The sequence below is a fragment of the Agrilus planipennis genome, unplaced genomic scaffold, assembly GCF_000699045.2.
Source record: "Agrilus planipennis isolate EAB-ADULT unplaced genomic scaffold, Apla_2.0 scaffold280, whole genome shotgun sequence".
Classification (NCBI taxonomy): domain Eukaryota; kingdom Metazoa; phylum Arthropoda; class Insecta; order Coleoptera; family Buprestidae; genus Agrilus; species Agrilus planipennis.
In genome coordinates, this window is record NW_020438973.1 from 222,005 (window position 1) to 246,517 (window position 24,513).

Consider the following 24,513-nt stretch of genomic DNA (forward strand, 5'->3'; position numbering starts at 1 on the left):
TCCACTTGACCAAAGAACCACCGATTCAGTAAACCCAAAGTTTGTCAACGAGTCTGGAATAATTTACTTAATCGGACTTTTTGGAAATCTCTAAGTGCACGGAGTCAACTTGTTCTACTTCACTCTAATTCAAAGTCTCAAAAACGAACCGAGAAAGAAAGAACAAATTAGCCTGAACATACTTTTTTCTAAAAAATTTATGCTGTTCATCGACTTAATGAGAAAAATACCTAGGCAATCGAAGCTGGAATTGTTACGGGCGATAATTATTTATCTCAGATCTGTTCCCACACTTAAAAACAGGCGAGACGTATGTGTAAAATCTGTTGTAAAGATCAGGAAAGCGGTCAACCCTTAAAGAACACTAAAACAGAGTTAAAACGTTTAGGAAGATTATAAAGAAGAAGTAAATTGAATCTTAATTTTGAATAAAACCTATAACAGTCTAATTCCTTAGATGAAATAACATCAGTCAATGCAATACTACCCAGATGATTATTCAGAGCTTGATAATGTACAACTTAAATCTGAAGCATTATGATGGGTGATGAACATCAACCTTGAAAAGAGTATCAGAATCGAATCGAAGGAAAATGAATCTTTAATTTCATAAGCACACTCTGTTAAGATTGGAGGAACGTAATCCATTCTTCAGTAACGAAAATCTTATAGATTCCATTTAATGCCATTGAGATTGTATTTATCAAAAATTGCTAACTTAGCATTATCATATTTGTATATACATCGATGAGATTTTCGACCGCTCTGCACACCAACGATCATCAGATTGAGTTTTATGAGGAATATATTCGATGTATGAACCAAAGCAACAACCAAAACTTCGTTATTAACATTGATTTTAATAAAAACCTCTTTGTCTAAAATAGCTATTACTTTCACATAATTGTATATCTAATCATTGGTCTGTATCAAGGGAATCTATAATATATATTTTTTTGTTTAGGGAAGAGGAGTGAATTAGTTTTAGGAGTGTGAAGAAGAACAAACAAAATATAGCTCAAAACCCCAACACCAAAACACGACACTTTAGTTGTCCGAATCACTTTTCGGTAACAAGGTTACCTTCTTCAGGGACTGAAGTGAACTGTTCAAAACCCCAACAGTTCCTGAAGAAGGTAACCTTGTTACCGAAAAGTGATTCGGACTCCTACAGTGTCGTGTTTTGGTATTGGCGTTTTGAGCTATTTTGTGTGTTCTACAACAACCGCCAAAGTTTTTCCAATCTTCGTATAGAGTGTGAAGAAGGGGATCTTAAATAAGTTGAGAAATGAGCCGCTCTCTTGTAATATGTTTTAAAGGAAACAGTAATTGATTAGCGAATGAATATACCTCTATAGGTACGAAGAAGTTAGATATGAACGTCATTTTATTAATACCATTAATTTAATTTTATAAAGATTATCCACTTTAAAAGACTTCCTATCAGATGGCATCTGCAGTGGATAGAATCTAAGCGATTTACTATACTTGAAGTAGTGCAACTTCACTACTCATCAAGAGTAATTGGAGAAGAAAATTCAATTTATAATTTGAAAGAGACAGCAAAGCTACATCTGTGGTCGTAAAAGTTGCTTCTTCCGTATTCATAGCCCTCTTTGTTCTGGGATTGACAGGTTACTTTTAATACCTTCGAAGCTTTGATGAGAAATTGCTTTCTATGGTGGTTGTGACAAATTAAGTACCAACTGAGATTTTGATTTTTATTACGTCGTACAGTTTTCAAAAGACACAAAACTTTTTAATGCAATTTGATTATCTATCGAATTTCATTATTATGCAGAACGTAACACAGGAATAATTATTCCCCGATTAATAACAAAAAAATAATTTTGTGCTGCGTGATACGAAATTAATAATTTTTCTAACGAAAAATATATAATCAAATGTCCCTTCTACATCTTCGTACGTTACTCACTACTAAACAGAACGAGTAGGTATTGGTAGGTACGCTAAATTTGTCAAAAGTTGGCAGTTTAGCAATTTGAAAGAAAATTCCTTTTAAAAGCTTTTGAAGAACATTTACCCGTTACCTCCAGATTATTGGCGAATGTAAAGTGCCTCTCGAGATGCGAATGAAACTACAATTACGTACAGACTGTGCTTTCGTTACCTGTACCAATCATTCATTAATACTTCAACGACGTCATTTGAATGCATTAGCTTTCTTTAAGTAATTGTAAAGGGGAAAACTTTTAATGAATGTTTTGAAAACGTGACAGAGATTTTTAGAAGCTTATACTGTCGAGATGGGCCGTATTTTAAATAATAACCATAAAGGGACTTACAGTAATGTTCTTCTCGGTCTTTAAACAAATTTTGTCGTAAGAAAAAAGTTTTCTAATAAATTAGAGTCGAGAGGGCAGGTCTCTAATTATTGACTTAACTGTAATACTTAGGTTAGGTAGATTGGAATGTAGCGGACATTAGTCTTTACATCAGATGAGGACATGGCCAAATTTTCACATTAATGCTTCTGATATATACGTGTATATATATAGCTCTTATCATAGAACATAATTTCTATGTCTTTGACAGTTGTTGATTTATAGAAGGAATATTATTGGAAAATGAACTATTAATAATGATGTGCCATGATACTCATTTTCATTTGAGCTGTTCTATTAATAAACACAATTGGTGATATTGAGCAACAAAAAAAACCCTGTGAACTGCAATAACGCTCACAGAAAGCCATCGTTTTAAAAACGTTTTGATTGCAAAATTGAGTCGTCGAAAAATGAACACACTAAACGTTTCGTTCCAACAGGATGGATGATGCAGCCAGAACTTCAAATGAAAGTGGCGTGTTGAATTTTTCCATGACAGGTAATTTCCCGTCTTGACGATTAGCCCTGACCTGCAAGGTATACGTCGATAAACCTCAAAATCTACAAGAACTGAAGAAGCAATTACAAGTAAATCAATATCGACCTGTTGAAGGGAGCGAGTACAGTAATGCATTACAGAGACCGGACATCATCTGCCTGAAGCCGTACCTATTAAAAACATGATTTTCACTTTTTCAATGTCAAAAGGACTATATCTAAGCTCTGGGGATAACCTTGTAAAATACTTGACATTGACAGTGGGTGTGGTGGAGACATAGGGGATGAAAAACGAAAATGCAAATAGTCTAGTCTAACGTAACCCTAGTCTACTCTAATCTAACGTAGTAAAAACTTTTTAAGAGTGATTTTTGCCTTTTTGAAACAAAAGCTACTTCTAATATTTTTTTACTATGTTAGATTAGGCAAGGGTTGGTTTGTTTTAAATTTTCAGCGCAGGTTTACTGCAAAATAACCCTTGAGAATGGCACCATTTCGAAATGAGACTAAGCGTCCATAGGTACGATATTTGTAAAACACCGAGACGTGTAATAAAACACAGAAATATGTCATAATGTAAAACTTCACTACTTTGTACTTTTTACGTTTCGTCAAATCATTTCGTAAAGCCTCAGCGTTTCATAAAATGCATTATTTTGAGATACAGAATACCTACGATTATATACATATAATGTAATGCTTAATGTTTCGGTTTGAACGCTTTCCGTGGTAGTCATTGTTAAGAGCATTTTTACTCCAAAAATCTAAAAATACTCATTACCCGTAACGTGACAATCTCTCATAAACAATTTTTACGTATTTCACGCAACTCTATAGTAGAGCGCACTATTGTGGAATCACATTGTGTCACAGAATCAATTAAGAGACTGGCTTTAGAGCTATTCTGAAATCTCGCGCCACTAGTACCATTTTTTGTATAATGAGAACTGTTCGTTGACAACAGACGAAGCTTCAAAAGACCTGCCCTTCCTTTCAAGGGCTGTTAGAACATCTCGAGTAACAATGCATTGTGCTCGCCGCCTCGAGAGAATCTTGGTAAATGAATAACGACGTTAACTTTAATTAAGATTCACATCTCAATACTTCGAGTATCTGGAAGTTAAGTGACGGCTATACGTATAACGAACTGAATACTCCTTATCATTCCCTCTAATGTTAGAGAAATTGTCTGCGAATGATGTGATGTCGAGGTTATAAGATACATAACCTATTTTATAACATAATATTGTTATCCAAATAGTTTCAGGAACCTATTACGTACATATTATTATGCGTTATTTTTAATACATCCATCGTCAATGAGAAACTATATTGATATTTGAGTAGAATATAAAACAATGAACGATTCTGATTAAAATTAATTAAGTAATTATTGAGACAGTTCGAATTTTTTGTAGGGTTAAATTAAATGCATTAATGAATTAATGTTTTGAATTAACGCTATATACTACATGTAACCGCTAAGCTAGAGTATTGGTGCGTAAAACCAGCAGCCTGGGTTCGATTCCCGGCGAGGAAGTAACAGCAACAACAACAATTTTTCGTCACTAATTTGAGGTTACCTGTAATGGGTAAAGTTAATCCAACAAATTAATTCATTAATGTGCCTATTAGCTTGAAATAAATTGGTTAAAAAAAATTGTATCAATCGATTTTCAAAAGTAAGGCGAAAGGAGGAGGTTCTCAAGTCGACGCGTACATTGTTTTTTTAATTTTTTTTTATGTATGACCACGCATAACTTTTTACAGAGTAGTCCAATTTTGATAACTCTTTTTTTATTGGAAAGGGTATACCCCGAAGTTGGTCCTACATAAACTTAGAAAAAATCTAACCTTAGGGTTAGGTTAGGTTAGGTTAGGGTTAGGAAAACAGGGGATGATTTATAGTAGGAAAATGGTGGTAGTAGTAGTAGTAGTAGTAGTCATTGGTAGATTATAGCCACAAAAAATTATAAAATAAAATGTTTTTAACAAAAAAATTAAAACGCCGAAAAAACTAAAAAGCAAAAAATAATAAACCATTATGTTATTAACCTTAATAACTAAGTTCTTGAACTAATGTAAGTATACCTAAGTAATTTTGAGTGGGCGCTAAACATTCAATAAACAAAGATCTCTAAATTACCTTAAATTTAAACGATAACCAAATAAAATTAACAGTGCAATGATTATTTCTTTAAATTTAAGGTTTTAAGATTTTTCATTAAATATATTTATTATATGTTCGATTGCAATAGTTAGTTGTTTTGATAAATGTTTTGAAACTGAAGAATCAAAAACAACATCATGAACATTTCGTTGAGAATGACTGGAAGAACATTTAGTAGACACGCTAATGGATCAATCAAGTGGTTGAATTTCAACAGATGATCGTGTTTGTACAGTAAACTGTGGATAATTTCCATCATTTAGTATCAAATAACGTGTTAACGCTATCAACCAAATAGCAAAACTGTTTTCTCCTGTCTTTGTTATTACAAGATCGAATCGTTTCGGTTTAGTTTATCCATCATGAGTTTTGTTGAACAAAAACATAAAACCGATGAAAAGCGGGCCGTACAGGAATTAACATAGTATTTTGTGGTAAGTGCTTTTTCCCTATTTAAATGACAATACTATATGCTTTTACTCGAAGCTAAATATAAATGTTAAAAGCCTTAACATTAATTTCCATTTCTTTCTTTTTTTATAAGAATATAAGCCAAGAAGGGGGGAGTAAAAAGCAATTTATTAATCAAAAACCAACACCGATGTTTTGCCCTACAGACCATTTTCAATGTAGGCTGTAAAAGTTAATGATCTTTCCATCAGCATAGGTGCAAAGTACCGTTAACTTTTACAACTTACCTTGAAAAAGCCTTATTAGGTATTCGCTATTATGAGTCGGAAGATTGAGTTGATCACCACTTAGTATTTGTCGACTCATAATAGCGAATGTTAGCAACGACATCGTTATTATAACGAAAAAAAGTTGGCTGCCTGATGATGAACGCACAGCCGAAACTACGATGGTGCATTTTTAAGTTCGCGGAATGGGTAGGTAGGTCATTAGTGAGGGTACTTATTCGAGTCATTACGAATTAAGCAACTCATTATTAGTATAAATACCAAGTTTTATCGTAATTAAGTTAGTAGTCCTTGAACTATCGTCGACGAAACAAGTCAATCGGGAACAAATTTTGAAATATGGAGAAAATCGAGTACCGCGCTAGTATAAACTTCTTTACCAAGCAAGAAAAATCAACTTAAACCATATTGGAAAAGATATCATTCGTTTACGGGAACTTTTGCCCAGATAAACCATGGTTTACAAGTGGCATACCCTCTTTAAGCAAGGCAAGGACTCAATTGAAGACGACCCACGACCAGGCTGGCCGGTCGAGGTGACCACTCCGGAAATCATACATAAAGTCGAAAAATTAATACTGGAAGATGCCCGACTTAAGAAGAAACAGTTCGCAGAAATGTTAGGAGTATCAGATACAACCATTTTAAAATTCTTCACGATCACTAAAGTCAGTGCAAGATGGGTGTCGAGAATGCTCACTCCGCCTCAAAAACAAAGGCGTGTGGAGTATTCTCGCGTATTTTTGAACCTCTGTGTAAAGATAAAGATGGAGTATTGGCTTGAATTGTTACCGGGGACGAAACTTGGGTTCATCATTATGAACTTAAGTTCAAATAGGATTCTATGCAGTAGCACAAAAAAGGCACACCACCCCCCAAGAAGTTTAAGGTGCCGCAGTCGGCTGGGAAAATCATAGCGACAGTCCTTTGGGACTCAGAAGGGATCCTGTTGATCAATTATAAAGATAAAGGTGTCTCCATAACCGGAATATACTATGCTTCAATTCTATAGCGGTTGAAGGAAGCAGTCAAAGAAAAAAGAAAAAAAAATGACCAAAGGTGTCCTCCTTCTGCAGGACAACGCGTCTGTTCACAAGAGCCGTGTTGCGATGGCTGCCTTGAAGAATGTGAGCTTCGAAATTTTGGCTCACCTACCCTACAGTCCTGACCTGGTTCCCAGCGATTATTACCTATTCCCAAACTTAAAAAAAGTCTTCGTGGGAAGAAATTTTCAAGCGACGAAGAAGTGAAGAGTTTCGGCCTATTTTTCAGACAGACACATTTTTTTCGAAAGTATACGTAAGTTAATTGAAAGATCGGATAAATGTATAAGGGTAGCAGGTGAATATATTGAAAAGGAAAAATAAATTCGTACTTTTATTTCCACTTCTTACCCCCCATTCCGCGAACATTAGAACGCCCCCTCGTATTGGGTCGATTTGAATGAAATTTTAACAGCTTATCCTGATTATTATATGGGGGCGCACTAAGGATGGATTTTCCGGAAATCATAAGTATTCTAAACGGCTGAAAAATAAAAATAAAAAAGTTGAGTGATGTATGCTCTTCGATTCTTCATCAAAATCATTGCTCATGCGTTGTAAGCGGCAGTAGCTTTTCCCATAACGCTATCTCAAATTATAGTGGATTGAGGTGTAATTTAAATGATATCGAAATTTTGAGAATGACATGCATATGCTGTTTTTGAGTTTTCCTCAAATTTATAACGTTTATTATATATGTAGATACCTATATTACTGCTACTGCGAGCGAATCGACAACGGATAATTGTTATCTCAAATATTTTATTTTAATAACGCATACGCTCTCCGATTTTTCATTAAAATAGTTCTTAAGTTATTAAGCGGTATTAAATATTTGTCACATACTGAATATGCACACTGCTACTGCGAGCGAAGCCGGTATGAGTAAATGCCACTTTATTATAATAGGTATATGGTTATGTACGTTACAATTGGTTTTTAGGGACATATGTTTTTTTTTAATTTGATATTATCTGCATTTAAAACATTAATACTTTACGTATACAAAATCGAGATGAAAATCATGAAGGAAGACTAAAATAAATCAAGACAACATCAAGATTCGAATATTCATTACTATTCGGTAACAAGGCGCTGTTTCGAAGAGCATTGCATTGTCGCGTCTTGCGACAGCACTAATTAATAAGCTGTAGATGTTCGTATTCTGATGTGCAAGTTTTCAACTAAAAGGCAGGTTTCTCGTTTCTCTGTTGTTTATTTTAGATGTTATATATCGTTGAAGATATAAAAGATTACAATATATAAACACTTTTATATCTTCTAATAATCCTTCATTTTTCTTCATCATCATAAGGTCGTCTGTCCTCAAACTGATTTGACACACACCTCCACTCATTTCCTACCCTGAGCTAATTTTCGCATTTCCTTAAAACTAGAACATCCCACCTCCTTAACTATTTGTGAACAGTAATCTAATCTAAGGCTACCTCTACTTCTCTTAACTACTCTTTCTGCTTCTAATATGTCCCTAACTACTCCTCCATGCCTGCGAAGATGTCCTACCAACCTTTGTCACTTATTTCTTATTGACTTCCATAAATTTCTTTGTTCGTCTATTCCTTCTAATACCTCTTTATTTCTAACCTTCTCTATCCACGGTATTCTCATCATTCGCCTATACCACCACAAATCGAACGTTTCTAATCTTTTCTTTTCCGCCCCGTCCACCATCTTTAAAAATCTTTTTCGAATATCTTCCTGTTGAAGGCGACTCGACCCTACGCTATCCTCTGTTTTATATCTCTATTGCTCTTTCCATCCTGAGTTATTTGGCTTCCTAGATACCGAAAATAAGCCAATTCTTTTAATTTTTCGTTTCTTATCTTTATATTCGTTCTTTCCCCACTTTTTCTTTCCTTGCATACCAGTATTTTTACCTGACTTTTATTTATTTTCATACATGTTTCGTCAATACCGCTTCCATTTTATTTAAGGCTGTTTCTACCTCCTTACTAGATGCCAATACTGCTAAATCATCTGCATATCTAAGCATACTAATCTTTTGCCCCTGTATATCTATCTTTAAAGTTGTCCTGTCTTTAATAATGTTTATCTCGCATTCGATATACAGATTAAAAAGTAGTGGTGACCGTGTGTATTCTTGTCTGACTCCCTACCTTTGCTTCAATTGCATTAGCACTTTTTAATTTTCTTGTTTAAATTGAGCTGAATTGATGTCAATTTTTCTGTGTATATGATTGTTCTTTTTTTTTCCTTTCGTAATTTCTTTCTTGACATACATGCAAAAAGTCCTTCAGTGGGTGTAAAGGGGTAGAACATGACAAAATTGTAAGGGTTCTGTTTTAAACATTTAGCTACGAACAGAACGTTTTTAATTTATAATTAATTTTCACCCTTTTTCCTCTAGAAGGTATTGTTATATAAAATAGCGTATTCAGTGAACAATTTTTTTTTTATTTCCCATTCTAGTTTTTCAACTGACGTTTAATGAAATTCTGTTTGTAGTTTCGAATTCATAGAACCGAAATTAACTTGCTACATACAGCATACATGTTTGATTGATGCAGCTCGTATTATGTCAATCATTTTTCAGGATGATATTTGCGTAATAATCAGTGAATTAAAGAACCTAAACGGTTTCAGCTTCAAATTATTCTTCAATTAGCTGTCGATTCGGGCAGTGGTGATTGAGTAGGTGTAGAACACTATATAAACGAATTTTCCATGAAATCAATAGAGCTTCGCAAATACAGAAACCAATAACCACCACTTCATCAACAGCATTTCTAGTTAAAGCAGGCATTACAAAAAGCACTGGTCAGATTGTTAAATAAACTTCCTCCTGCAACAGACATTTTCAACTATTTGATATTACCCTTTGTAAATAGTAAACGGTAACTCTTTCCACGAAATTCCAACAAATTGCATCATCGTATACCTAAACCAAAGAGTGGGTAGTATCCGGCATTCGGTATCCGATGCGCATCATAACGTCATCCCCCACAAAGGCAGCATCTGATTGTGTACTAATTATTATTTGCTGTATCTGTGGGGGCGTGCTACTTGTGTTACAAGATAGCAAATAAAAGAAGTCATAAGATTAAAAACATCAATTGGTAGTTACATAAAAACAATAATAATAATGTGAAAAACAGTTCTCAAAAATAATTTAATATCTACACCTTTTTATAAGTTTTCAGTTTGTCTTTTAATTTGCAATAGTTTACAATTTTAATTTCTTATTTCTGATTTTACCGGTAGACGTAGACTGGTTATACACGAGCTTATTTTCCGGTTGTTCTACCATGGTTCACGGAATTTTGGTTTTTTAAATGTATCGTCTCGTGACATAAGCAGGTCTGAGCCGAAATTGACGTCATTGCTTATCAGTTATCTATTGACGACTGATTTTTCCACTAGATGTACTACAAGTTAGAGCCACATGCTTTTGAACGATGACAAGCTTCAAATTGATAGCTTTGGTTATTTTAGTCGAGACAGATATTTTCTTTCTTTTTTGGTATCCACCTACGTAATTCTCGAAATCGAACAAGAAAACGATAAAAATCTAGAAAGAAAAACCAGGTTATATTAAATATTTGGTACATTGCATCCACAAATATCATCCCTTATTTAGTTTCACTCAAATTTGAATTCAATGCAGCAATTTTCTTTGAAAATTTAAATATTCATAAGTTTGTAGGTATATGATACCAAAAATTTCAATATTTTTTCTAAAGTCTAAACATAAATCTTTCTTTGTGTTACACGAATGTAATTATAGATACTATAATTTATACTCTTATTTTATTTCTTTATGATTTTTCTATTACAACCTAATTTTATCTAACGACAATAAAAAGAAAAAAAAATACTATGGCATCGTTCACTATAAAAACTTAGAGCACCAAAAAGTTAAACCTGGCACATTTCACGAGTAGGACCGCGATACCACGGAGAAGAGACAATACATTATATATTGGATACTCTGTTGCTTTATGCCCGAACTTTAATATGAACAGACTGTAATTTAATACTTATAACAAACAAATTGGTAAAGTATTTCGCGGCCAGTATGTGAACTGATGTTGTTCTGATTCGGATCTAAAGACCGTCGTCGGTTGGAGGTCCTTCCATCTCCGATGCTGAGATCGGAGATGGAATGAACTCCGAAGAAGCTCGCCACTCGTGCTAGCGAAACTTTAGGAAGCAGCTCAAACCGATGACGAACTTTAGATCCGAATCAAAACTGCATCAGTTCTTATAATAAACACTGAAAAAAAAATTGTAGGTTCATGGACTGTCTATTATTACATAAAACGTTTTCGCTATATAAATACAGTTTCACATCTCTCATTTCTCTATTAATTTATTACGACATTTTCAATATCATAAGAAAAGCCTTGACACGCCTCAAGGTCTCTATATGAGCTACTAAATCTTAAATTTTCAAGTATTTTCAGTATACTTCTAAATAACCATTTCATACCCATCAGTAATGTTCCATCAAGAACGTTTAAAAAGGTGTTTTTGATTTCTATCTAAAGTCTATTTCATGTAAATTTTTAATTATTCTGGGATACAAATACGATTTTTCACTCCTCTTTTCACATCTAGGAATTGAATTTCAAACAATAGGTCTTAACGAGCACGTAAAATTCACAAACATTTCAGCGATGAAAAGCTTCAAATCGATAACTTTGGTTAATTTACGATTAAAACTATTTAATCGAGGTAGATATTTTGTTTTAAATTAAGTAATTCCCGAAATCGATAAAGAACTGTAAAGAAAAACAGGGCTATATTAAACATTTATTCTAATGGAAATTTCATTTTTCCTCAAGTCAAGGATACAGCGTTCTCAGCAAACTGTCCACTCATGTAATAGGTAGTCCGCAATTAGCCCCGCTATGTTTCCTGTGCTCTTAATTGAAAATAAATTACCAAGTTATAGAATGTGGTCGCCAATGCAAATTTTAAGTTAACAACTCCATTCATTATTTCCTAAAAAATCTTTGATGCGGGAGCTAAAAATCCCAACAATATTTAAACGCGCGGCAGAGTGTCCAGCCAAGATCAATGAAAAAGGAAACTGGCGACGCAGCAGTTGTGTGTAATTTACACGAACCATTTCAAGCTACTTTTGACCCCTTCACAATTCGGAACCTACTTAACCTACATACATGAAATTTGGTACATTCATTAACGCTCCTAAGCTTGTCTAGAATCCAAAACTTCATAAATGTAGCTGAAACAGGTATTGATATATTAACATTTAAAAATCGGCATTTTTATGACTGATTGACTCACTCACTGACTGACATAGATCAAAAACCTAACTCACTTCCAGATGACCTACAACTACAACTTTGATATTTAGCATCAAAATAGACTATTAGACGTATACAAGGAAAAAATCTGAAAACTGAATATTAATGATATAATTAGTAAGAAAATATGGAAAATAGCACAAAAAAGAAAACTATACAGCGTAAACGTAGGAAAAATAGAGGAATATTAAAAATACAATATATTAATGTTGAATACGAATAATTTCTGTACAAAAGTAATGATATTCGATCTAAAACATAAATGTGAAATGAGAGCCAAATTCAACAGTACGAATATGCGTCAATAAAAAGGATTGAGATCTATATGGGTGCCAAGTTCTGTGTAGAAAATCCTAAAATTTTAGTACCAAAAAATTCAATATTCTAAAATAAATTTATATAACAATTTCTTATTTCTTGGTAGTACAATTATTGACACAATGCACTTACTTCGCTTAGAAGTTGAAGATTTGACTTCATCGTCGAAAATTTAGGAAGCTATTCTTAAATTTCTGTTCTTGTCTAGCATCTTTTTTTTTTGAAAAAGGCGTGCAAGGCAACTTGCGTCATATTTTATCTCTTTCCTAGACCGCAGATGGCGCTTAAAGTAGATAATGATTGTTTACTAGATACCTCTAGTTTCTAGTATCATTAAGAATGAAGCAATTAAATGTGTTCTCCTTTATTAATTTTAATGTACAATTTTGTTCAAATTTTATTTAGACCATGAAAGATAGGCGACTCGTTAACTACTTGTGTAAAAGAGAAGTCACTTTAAAAACGGATCTATCTGCTCAGTGGCCTAATTAGAGTTTGTATAAATTAATTTACAATTGCAAAGAGAAAGATATATAAATCGTAGAATTGAAACAATTGTTGTAAAGTAAAACAATGATTTTTAATTTCGCAACAAACAAGATGCAATATTGAAGCAACGTATTCCTCGACGCCATTACGGATTCACTCGTCTTTTAGGATAATGAAGATTTTAAAGGTCTTATTCATTACTTTAAAAGATTGAAAACACAAACTGTAAACGTTGTTTATGCCTTTCTCTCAGCGGTATTAATAACATTGAATCGATTAAACTCCGTTTTTAATAGATATTTTCCAATTTATGAGGCAAGAGCATTTCATTACTGTAATAATTTACCTGTGAAATGTAATTTCCGGCTCTTTTCTGTCGCTACCCTTCAGCAACCGTAAGCAGGACAAATAACCATTATCACAAATAGGTACTAACATCAACGCTTTTCACCCATTAATGGTTCAGAAATATACAAAACAAATCTGACAACATTTTCTATGTTTGACACCAAGCAGTGGCGGTTGATCAATTTTTGGGCTTCACTTTTTCTGCGACGGTACGTAGTGAGTGTTACGAAGTTGCCTTTCATTCGAAGTTTAAGATTTTATAAAATTATTGTTTATAACGCAGTTATAGAAAATTTTGAAGAAAGTTTTGACCAAGAATTAAACTTCAATCTAAATAAAAATTAATACAGAAAAGGGGTATAAGTACCTATAATGTTCATGATTTCATAAAATGAATTATGTTTAACCCTATAATTAATAATAATCCATAAGACATAAATAAGACCAAGGTTTTATGATGTATTCCAGAAATGAAATAAAAAAATGACGTGTGGTATCGTGGAATACCAGCATTTACGCTATTCTCGGCAAATATTTTTCTGCCAACAATGAGTACAAAGGGAGAAACAGAGTTTAATACTTTTATGTTACGCATTTGTCTTCAATACGAAATCTCAATATGTGAATCTAATTTATTGCAAATTTTCGATTTTTTTAAGTAGAGCCTTTTTGTGAATAATTTCCTTTATGTTTCGTATATCATTGTAGACATTTTATAAAGTTAAATGTAAAATAGAACTGTTACTTCCTTTTTTTGTAAATTCTAAGGAGTATATACGTTCGGTATTTACATAAGTGAATAATTTATTTCTAACTGAAAGAATACATTGTAAAAATAAGGAAAAAACAAATGGATCCACCTGAAGCGTATCGTTCTCCAGACACGTCAATATCGAAACATAGGTATATATATACTTCCGATTATATTTGCTTCCGGCTATAGGTAGGTATACACCTTGGGACTAGAATCTCATTGCATTATTTTCTGTTTTGAAACCAGTACACAAAGGTTTATAGCACACACTTTAGGTTTTGATAAATGAATATTCTGAGAGTCCACTATAACAGTCCATGTTATCTGACACAAATAGCAGCTAGAAACAAATTGGTGAGTTTTCTGATTTTTAAATGACTTTTTTCTTATTCGACCCACTGCTCAAAACTTGTAGTACATGCTTATATACATTCACGTATGTTTCTTACCGTACACTGCACAAAAAAATTCATCCCAATGCGTAAATCTAATTTATTGTAAATTATCGACTTTTTCAAGCAGAGCTTTTTTGTGAATAATTTTCTTTGTTTCGTATATCGTTGTAGACATTTGATAAACTTAAAATGTAAAATGGAACTGTTACTTCATTTTTTTTGTAAATTCTAAGGAGTATATACGTTCCGTATTTACATAAGTGAATAATTTATTTCTAACCGAAAGAATACATTGTAAAAATACGGAAAAAACTGTTTATTTACTTACCAACCGTTTTACTGTAGGTACTCGGATGAAACATTCACAAGCAATACATTGTGCATTCATTCTAGGTTGACGTAAGATTTCTGTATTTTAGAAGGCATTAAATGTTGGCATAAACCGAGAAACCCGGAAATGACAAGTCGTAAAGAGTTAATCTTAACGTTTACCTCAGAAGTAAACTTTGGTACTTTTCTCAGGGACGTTGTTGAATACGAGCATGTCGGCCTCAGAAATACTAAATATTTAAAATCCAAACCGAAATATTCACGATTCTTTTCTTCGCTTTGATATTAATATTCTAAACTGAAAAGACCGTAGACGGGTAAACAGGACGAATGGACGTCTACATGGATCGTTTTTATTTTTATTTTGTTGAATGCTGTATCACTGCCAACTATAGTAGGTATTCTAAGATCTTGGCCCATAAGGTCAAGTCGTTTAAATAATTAATATTTACAAACGAATACATCGATTTCAATGAAAACTTTATCGGTTATACACATGAATTTATGCAAAAGGATTGTTTCTAGTAGTTCTTCAATAAATCCATGAGAAAGAGTTTATGCTATCTTGACAAGTAGATCCGTTAAACGGCATACTGTACGTATATGAACAATTAGCGGTAATTATCAATACAGTACCATATTACTACTTAATCATCTGATTTACAAGCACACTCTTCAATTTGGATGATGATTCCTCAGAACTTTCTATGTTGCTTTGCTGTAAAGTAATAAGCTCTAAATTGCGATCCGCTTCTCCCAGCTTCAATAAATCCCCAAGAAAAAACTAATGCTGCGTTGATAAGTAGATTCCTTGAAGGACCTCGCCGTATGTACGCTAAATACAGCAATTAGTATTAATGATCGATCGAGTCCCATGCGTAATCATCGAAATTGCGTACATCCACTCTAATAGGCTTCAATAAATCCCCTAGAAACAACTAAAGCTGCAATGAGAAGTAGATCCTTTGAAGAACCTTTCCGTGTGTATATGAAATACTGCAATTAGCAGTAATAAGCGATATAGTGCTATTCTTGATATTTAATCATCTGCTTTGTATGCACCATCTTCGATTTTATTAGTGATTCGTCAAAACTGTCCGCGATACTTTGACGCAAAGTAATAAGTTGGAAATTGCGATCCACATCTGGTAGCTTCAATAACTTCCTGACCGAGAAGTTTAAATTCTTATTCAAATGGTTCATGTGCCTCCGTCATCCCAATCACAGGTTATTCTTTTTTTCAATTTGACCTTCTTTGTTAAATATTCTTGGAAATATTCGCGTTTTAGGATCTCCTTGATGTTCTCGATTGGTTTTTTTGCCAAGGGAATTCATAGGTAATAATAATAAAAGAATTTGTTGCACTTCCAAATATTTTACAATGACATTGTACCCCATTTACATGAACACTTTATAGCCTTTAGCAAACCGTTCCTATATCTGGGAGATCAAGTTGATTCAGCTTTGACGCTATGTGATAATTGATTTCTAAATAGAAAACGGTCACTATAAAAAAATAATTTAATGAGCAGAAAATATTAATAGATAGTGACATATTGTCTTATTTTTAAAGTACATATAAGTGGCCTCTTTACTATTTTGATTTTTGACCTGTCAATATCGTTACAAACCTTTCTCAGATTTCTGCAGAGGCTTTATTTATAATCCATCATTTATTCTTTTAATTTTTTAACTTAAAAATCGTGCACATCATCTACATTAGATACTAAGGATGAACTTGAATTTTTCAAACGCCGATAAAATCATTTGATTGATTTCCATCATTCCTTGAACTGTATCAAACCACACACTTAAGCCGTTGGCAGGCATGATTTTTCAGAAAGTTATTCTTCTTGTAACAAGATTAATGGAGGGATCATCATGACAAAATTTTTCAGTTGTTTACTTGTTCTTTTTTATATTCCTTACAGAAATGTGTATAATATCCAACTAAACGAAATTTCACCTAGTAACCATATTTTGTTGCAATTATGTTATTTGATTCATTTGTCATTTTTTACTAATCGATGTACTGATGTAAATTATTGAAATAAATATTTTGAAAAGTATTTAAAGCAAATAATGTTATATTGTTGAAATCAAACTTAAATACTACACGTTACAATAGCAAAAATTCGCAGGTTGTCCCGTCCAGGTGAGTAGTGAAAGGGCAGGTCGCTCAATACTTGGGTGTAGTGATACTAGACAAAATTGGTTACAACACATCATTGGTTATAATGACAACTCTAACGTAACGTCAGTTTCATTCCCACTAGCCAGTAATGCTGGTGTGCGGGCAGTCCCTCGTGGGAATGGGTGGGTGGTGGTTCGAGTGAGAAAGTTGAGACAGACGAAATGAAGACAGAAGAGGATGAAAGATTATCTGTGGAATATTACTGCCCCGGCATTTGCCTAAGTGATCCAAGGAAACCACAGAAAAACTTGGACCAAGGCAGACGGACCCGGAATCGAACCGGCGTGCTCCCGAATGCTAAGCAATGGTCTAAACCTCTAGTCCATGCCGCTCGGTTCAGTTTACAATAGTACCGCAAATTTAATACTCGGTTATTACGCCAAAATACTACCAGTCCCTAACTAAGATGATTCTATAACCAAGTTCTACTGCATTGTAAAATTTATGTGCGTTTTTTTCTTTAGTAAATAAAGCGCATGGGCGAAATTGAAACGCTAAGGCACTTGAAGGGTTACCTCTTATTTCATATAGAAGAAATATTTGAGGATGTGTCTGTTCATCAAATTTTGTATATTTGCTTGGATTATTAAGCTGTTAAACCACTTTAATGTCTGTATTTTGTATTTTCCTGTAATGTAATTTTTGTTGTTTTTGTTTATTATTTTATCCAAAAATTGTACAGATGCAGATTTTCCAATGTTTATTCATGAAATACAACACGGTATTGAACGACAGAAATATCTGATGTAAACGTAACACAAAATCTAAAAATATCCAGTTATAGCACAACTACATAGTAGCGTAGTTAATCTAATTTTAGAAAACGTGTTCACTGCACCTAGGTCATTAGCCCCAACGTAACCACCCGCAAATTACACCTGCCACACCTGTAATATCATGTGTAAAATCACGTACGCAGCTTAACACCCCATTCCGTGCCGAGTAGTAACAATAAATGTATTTAGTATAAGCCAGTCATGCATTAATTTGATGAAGAGATTTACTAGTAAACAGTACTTTTGTCCAAATAAATAAACTATTACATTTATTTCTCATGTTTGCAGTCATTTTATTTTCGATCCAGCCTTTTTAAATACACATCCGTTATGAAAATGAATAATTTGTAAGGCAAAATAAATTGATGTGTAAGTAGTAGATAGACAACATGGAAAAAAAATAATACAACAATAAATTATATAAACATTATTTATTTTCCTTTTAATTTTTTAAAAGAATCCTCATACCTTTCAAGTTAATTCCGAGTTCCTGGCTTAGCACTAGAAGGAAATGCTTACATCTGTTCAACAGGCAAAGCACTTCAGCACTTCAGCTGTAGATTTGGAACAATTCTACCTTTGGACGTAGGTAACATACTGTAATGTTCGTGGGTTTAACAAAATTAACTTCGAAGACTGATAACGACAAAATTTACACTAATTATTAAAGAACTTAAAAACACTATTAAATTATTACTAAACTTAGGTTATGAATTATTCTATTTATTTACACTACTGTTGATATATCACTATTTACTGCGCTATTTATTTCACTGCTATCACTGTCAATTTATTTCTGGATTCACTTCTTGCAACGGTCAATTTATTTCTACTCTTCTCGGCGATCGTCTCTTTCTTTAAATACACTTTTGTTTACTTTCTGGAACCTTCTGGAAACATCCGAACAGTTTATTTTTTCTTTGAACTGTTTAACGGCTTTCCCAGAACGCGGGTACGACACACACATTTACAAATACGGCGTACATGAAGAAAGGCGCCCGTGGCTAGTTGGCGAATCGATAAGGCGTTCACGCACACGTGTGCCCAATCGCACATAAACACACTCGTGCTCGCTACAATACATACGATGTACAACCTATTTTGCGTGTCAATCTACAGCATCTGCGTTGCACATATGTACCTACCTACGTAGGTACCATAACATTTTCAAATATGTTTGTTTTCGAACAAATAGATCCATCTGAAGCGTATCGTTCTCCAGACATATCAATATCGAAACATAGGTATATATACATACTTCCGATTATATTTGCTTCCGCCTATAGGTATACACCTTGGGACTAGAATCTCATTGCATTATTTCCTGTTTTGAAACCAATACACAGGGGTTTACAGTGCACAATTTGATAAATGAGTATTCTGAGAGTCCATTATAACATTCCACGTTATCTGGCACAAGTAGCAGCTAAAAACAAATCGGTGAGTTTTCTGATTTTTGAATGACTATTTTCTTATGCCTGTATACATCCATATTTTTTTACACCCTGGTAATACTAAATCGACTTACCAATTTTTGTGCATTAAATATTATTATGAATTTATCATATTCCAACGATGTATCACTACTGATGAGCAGAGCAACACCAAGACCAATACTGTCCCAGTCTTACGTATTTGGTTTTGGTCTTGCATATTCGGTCTTGGTTTTTGTCTTAGTCTTGTTCGTTCGGTCTTGGTCTTGAATTTGCTAGATAAAGACAGTCTTAGTGTTGGTATTGGTCTGTCCTGCAATTTTGCAAGACTTCAAGGCCAAGCCAATTTTGCGCGTCACTAAGTATCACTGTTTATATAGAAAGAATCATTTGATGGACGTTCAAAGTCATAGTAGTTAATACAATAATGAAACAATTTAAATTTTGTGTTAAAATGTTAGTGTGAGGTATCAAAGTAAAGAACTGGTCTCGAAAGTTGCTAACTACTTTTACTTACACCGAATACACAAAAATGCAGCTACATATTTTGATTTTAATTTGTCATTCCTTTAAAAATAAATTCCAAGTTAAACATCACAAATCTCCTGCTATTGTCTGGGAAACTAGGGTTCTCAGGAACAAATTAGAAATATATTTACAAAGGCATGTTGTAACCCTACTATTTGTACAATCGTCAAATTCCACTCATTCCAGACGTACTATTTGCTTCAAAGTATATTAGGAAGTTCATCGTAGCTTGATTGTGTGTGCTCCAAAATAACTTCCTACCGTTAATTGAGATTTGATCGAAGTGTTTATCTCTTAATCGTATCCTTTATCTATGGTTCAATAAAGACACCAATTTCGATTCAGATCTTTAAGTTGAAGTCACTTATTTTTGCAGATTTATATTATTTTTTTATCCTTTAATAAAATACATTGAAAACTCATTTTAAAGTGAATGATGCCAAAGTATAAAAAACATTTGTGTAAAATTTCCAGCTTCCTGATTCTTAATCGATACATTGAGCTTTGAATATCCCTTCACCTTTTTGGTGGTTGATTTTTATAAAGTTATTCATTAGTAAAAAAGTTTTTTTGAATTCTCATGACAGCATTTTGAAAAGAATTAAGTAATTCCTTACAAATAGTATAAAAATTGCACTTATCGTTCTTTGAGTACCTTTTGCAAATTAAAAACGATATAAGATGAAAAAGTATTCTTATTCAAATATGAAGATTGGAAAAACTTTGGCGGTTGTTGTAGAACAAACAGAATAGCTCAAAACCCCAACGCCAAAACACGACACTGTAGTTGTCCGAAGCACTTTTCGTTGGTTCACTTCAGTCCTTGAAGAAGGTAACTTTGTTACCGAAAAGTGCTTCGGACAACTACAGTGTCGTGTTTTGGCGTTGGGGTTTTGAGCTATTCTGTTTGTTCTACAACNTTTTTCTATGCTTTTCTTGCCAAGGTTATAAGATTCTTATAGAAATTATATATTTTCTATTTATGGGTGTTTCTTCTAAATTAAATTACTTTTGAAAAACTTGTAAAAAGAGTAATTGCTGCAATTATTGTTGGCTAAAAATTTATGAGAGTTGTTTTGCCTCACCAAATTACAAAAAACTGGATAGATTCGCTTTTCCCCAGTGCAGTGATTCGTTACATCCTCCTAATATCCTTGAACATAAAAATAAAACTTTTATAGAGTAACTGCATTCTTCAAAATAGATGTAACCTTTCTGAAAATTAATTGAACAATGTACGAGTTTTATGATAATATTTAAGCGAACGCGTCTTTAAAGATACTGAATTAATTAATTGAGAATGACTACCATACTTGTCTATCTTTTCTAGTTCCGAATTATAATATTAAGTCTCCGTATCTGCACGGAGCAACTTTAGCAGTTTCAAGATGAGAAAAACCTACCTCATGATTGCCTATTTGCAAACCGCTCCCTTTATAGCTAGTTCATTGGCGGCGTATGTTTCTTTCGTTAGAAAGGTATTTATTTATACATTTATAAAGAAGATTTCACCAACACTATAAAAATCACATTTAGAGTAAATAACAATTTATATCTGATTCCTTAATTTATTATTTTTCGATACAATGACCTATCCCGAAAATAAGCCCTACATAATTTTAACGGTTGGCTTTAGTATGAGCCCTACCCGGAAAATAAGAACTATTGTAGAAAAATTGCATTGATATTTATAACGGTGCCCTAGGGGCTACAAGTGTTGTTAATGTATTTAGCATCAGTGAGTAATATTTGGCTTCTGTAGGAATTTGTATTAGTTCAGTTCGACAAGTTAATATCCTTACGGATCTTGTTCTACAATTACGAATCCCGCAAAATGTAGCATTACACGTTCATTTCGCTGTTGGAAGTAATTTACAAAACGCTGTCTAAAAGAAGCACGCAGAGTTAGTCTGTGTTGCCGAAATTGTCTACGACATGCTGACGAAACTCAATTACGTCGAAATCATCATAATCTTCTTCTCAACAACACTGTCACAATTCAGTATAAAGAAGACGGATACACAATTCAGAAAGAAGAAGAAAATATAACAATATAGTGACTTTTATTTGAGTTTGGATCCATAGTGGTCGGATCCATTCGGTGTGACTCTTTCCGACCCGGTTTTTGAGAGAACACATCGGTGTATTTCGGTTTTGGCCTTGCATATTCGGTCTTGGCTTTTTATTTGTTAAACCCTGAAAACAGTTGTTTATACTCTAAATTAAGTGTCAAAACTATTATAAAAAAGTAAGTTGCGCTGCGTGGAGTCCGGTGTTTCATTTATTGTGATACAAAAGGGGTTATGATCTTAAACAACTGATCATTTATTGAATGAAAGAAAGAGGTCGTAGAAGAGTCAAGAAACATGAATCTTACAGCTTTTTGTGATTAAAAGAAATTAGATCTTTGAATGGTTCGAAAATGACGCAGCAATCTCTGCGGACGGGTGGATGAGGGTGGTGGAAGGAAACACACATTGGATCAGGTTGACAGCAAGATCACTGGTTGTTCGAAGTCGTAATATTCAGAAATTTGCTCTTGAAATTGCACCACAATTGGATATACTATCAACCATTTTCCGCGGTTCTCAGAGAAATTTTAGTCTGGGACTCAGCCAGTGCTCATCAAGCGAAAGATATGAAAAATCAACCAATTAAGGAGCGATGATAAACATATACGCATGCGGAACCCGGTTCTGAGCTAGATTAACATCAGTCTACACTATGGTGGAAATCCAGAAAGCAAGGAAGAAGGTCCCTTTCAGTGTCATATTAGGAACTGCGGGAATGGATGGGTGGGTGCTGGTTAGGGACAGCTCATCTGTCTCTGACCAAATGAAAATAGAAAAAGAGTGAGTACTAAAGTATTACTGGCCCTGCTTTTACTTAAATGATCCAAGGATACCACAAAAAAACCTGGACCAATGCAGGCGGTTCCGGAATCGAGCCGGTGTCATCTCGAATGCTAATAACTTATGATATAGATCGCTGGACTATACACTATGCCGCTTGGTTCCATCAGTCTATAAATAAATTGAGTGTTTCATTCCCACCGTACTGGTAGATGGGCAGTCCCTCTGGACAACCCTGGAGAGTAGGTCGGAAGATCCTTTTTAGTCTCCTAGGTATCGCAGAAATGAATGGGTGGTGATTGTGGGGAAAGAAATATGAGACAAACGAAATGAAAACATAACAGAAGTAAACGACTTGGAATATTATTAGTGACCCAGCATACTAGAGCAATGCTTTGACCAGGGCTGACGGACCCGGAATCGAACCGGTGCACTTCTGAATACTAATACAATAGTCTAAATCTCTTGGTCGTGCCGCTTGGTTTATCGACTTATAAGTACAAACCCTGTACCTATAAACACGACATCGCTAACTAATAAAGAATGGGGCGGATACATTCATAATTCTCTTTCATTGTATCTAATCTTTTTATCGAATTAAAATTCTTGGGGTGTGCACAGGACATTTAATTTATCTTCCAATGCACCATATGTAAGAGAAAGATCGTGATGAGTAGATCGGAAAGTAGGACTTATTAATATATAAAGAGTCATCCGTCATCATAATCTAAGTCTAACGTAATTTAATCGCAGTTACTGCTCTTATTTATGACGCTACGAGGACCGAATATTGTTATTGAAACACTCTAAACACGTCAAAAGATTGGTGATTTTTCATTAAAACATTCGATTAGGCGACAATAAATAGGCCCGTTAGTTAGTTGTATTCACTGACTTGTAATAAATGCTTGTTCTCTTTTTTTCATAAATTAATTAACACATACAATTACAATTAGGCATAGTTATTAGAAGTAGTGGCCTTGTTGCAGAAACTAAGCCAACTACTCACGTAAAATAACAACAGTTTGATTGATCGAAGCCGTTTTTTAAATAATTTTATATTGTGATGTATAATAAACTTTAATGTTATTCATTTCAAGCAGTTTTTCAATCAAAATATTATATATAAAACAATTATGAGTACTGTCAGCACAGGGTGAAGTAGTATTATGTAAATGAAAGTTAGTATCAGCAATTTCTTATGCTGAAGTGTGCGATGTGTTGCATACCTATTTACAAATAACGTTAAATTTAATTTTCCAAACAATTTTTGAGACAAAATGATTAAACAAATTGTTCACAAAAGTGAATTTCGACTACTCGAAGCAATGGTGGTAACAGTTTCCAGGTTACAGTGCCTGATAGGGGGGAAGAACTAGTCTCAATAAAATAAATTTTCTATAGCTGCTGATCGTTGTAGGTAAACCCTTCCAACTCTTCCAGATTTTTCTGAGCTCAATTGCGAATCTTTCACCCTAGGCAACGAAGTACCAGACCTTTTACTAAATGTCATAGTATAAAGGATGTAAGGAAAGCATTTCGACTCTTAGTCAAACAAAAATAACCCTTCAGTAAGTAAGCCCATAGATACAAGAATTCTCGTTTAATATTATTCAGGATCTTGTGAAGCATGTTCTCGTCTTTTTGAATAGAAAATATTGATTATTCTGGATGACAAAATACAATTCTACATATGCATAACGTGACATGAGAATTCTCCTCCGCATCCCTGAATGTTTGTTATTTAAGGCGCTCGTATTTACTTGACTCGAGGGTCTAAAACACTTCCTTTATTTGTTGGTATTAATGCCTTAAACTGTTCCGCTTATCTCTCATGAAACGTTTTACTAAGTCATCTGTGTGATTCATGTAAAATTCATTTTATCATGTATGTCACAAAGCGAAAATTAAAGAAACCTTGCTGCTTCGAATTTATAGAAGATTAAATGACAATAAGAATGGATTGAGTTCTTGGTCAGTAAATTAGAACTAAAACTAGACGTGGATTCTAATTTTGACCTTATTTG

At 33.8% G+C, this 24,513-nt stretch overlaps 1 protein-coding gene across 1 annotated transcript in view; it reads right to left on the reverse strand.

Annotated features, from left to right (window-relative positions):
- Window positions 1-24,513, reverse strand: part of LOC108742305 (neuronal acetylcholine receptor subunit alpha-7-like) — an 87,578-nt gene that overhangs the window by 53,361 nt on the left and 9,704 nt on the right. The window lies entirely within an intron of this gene.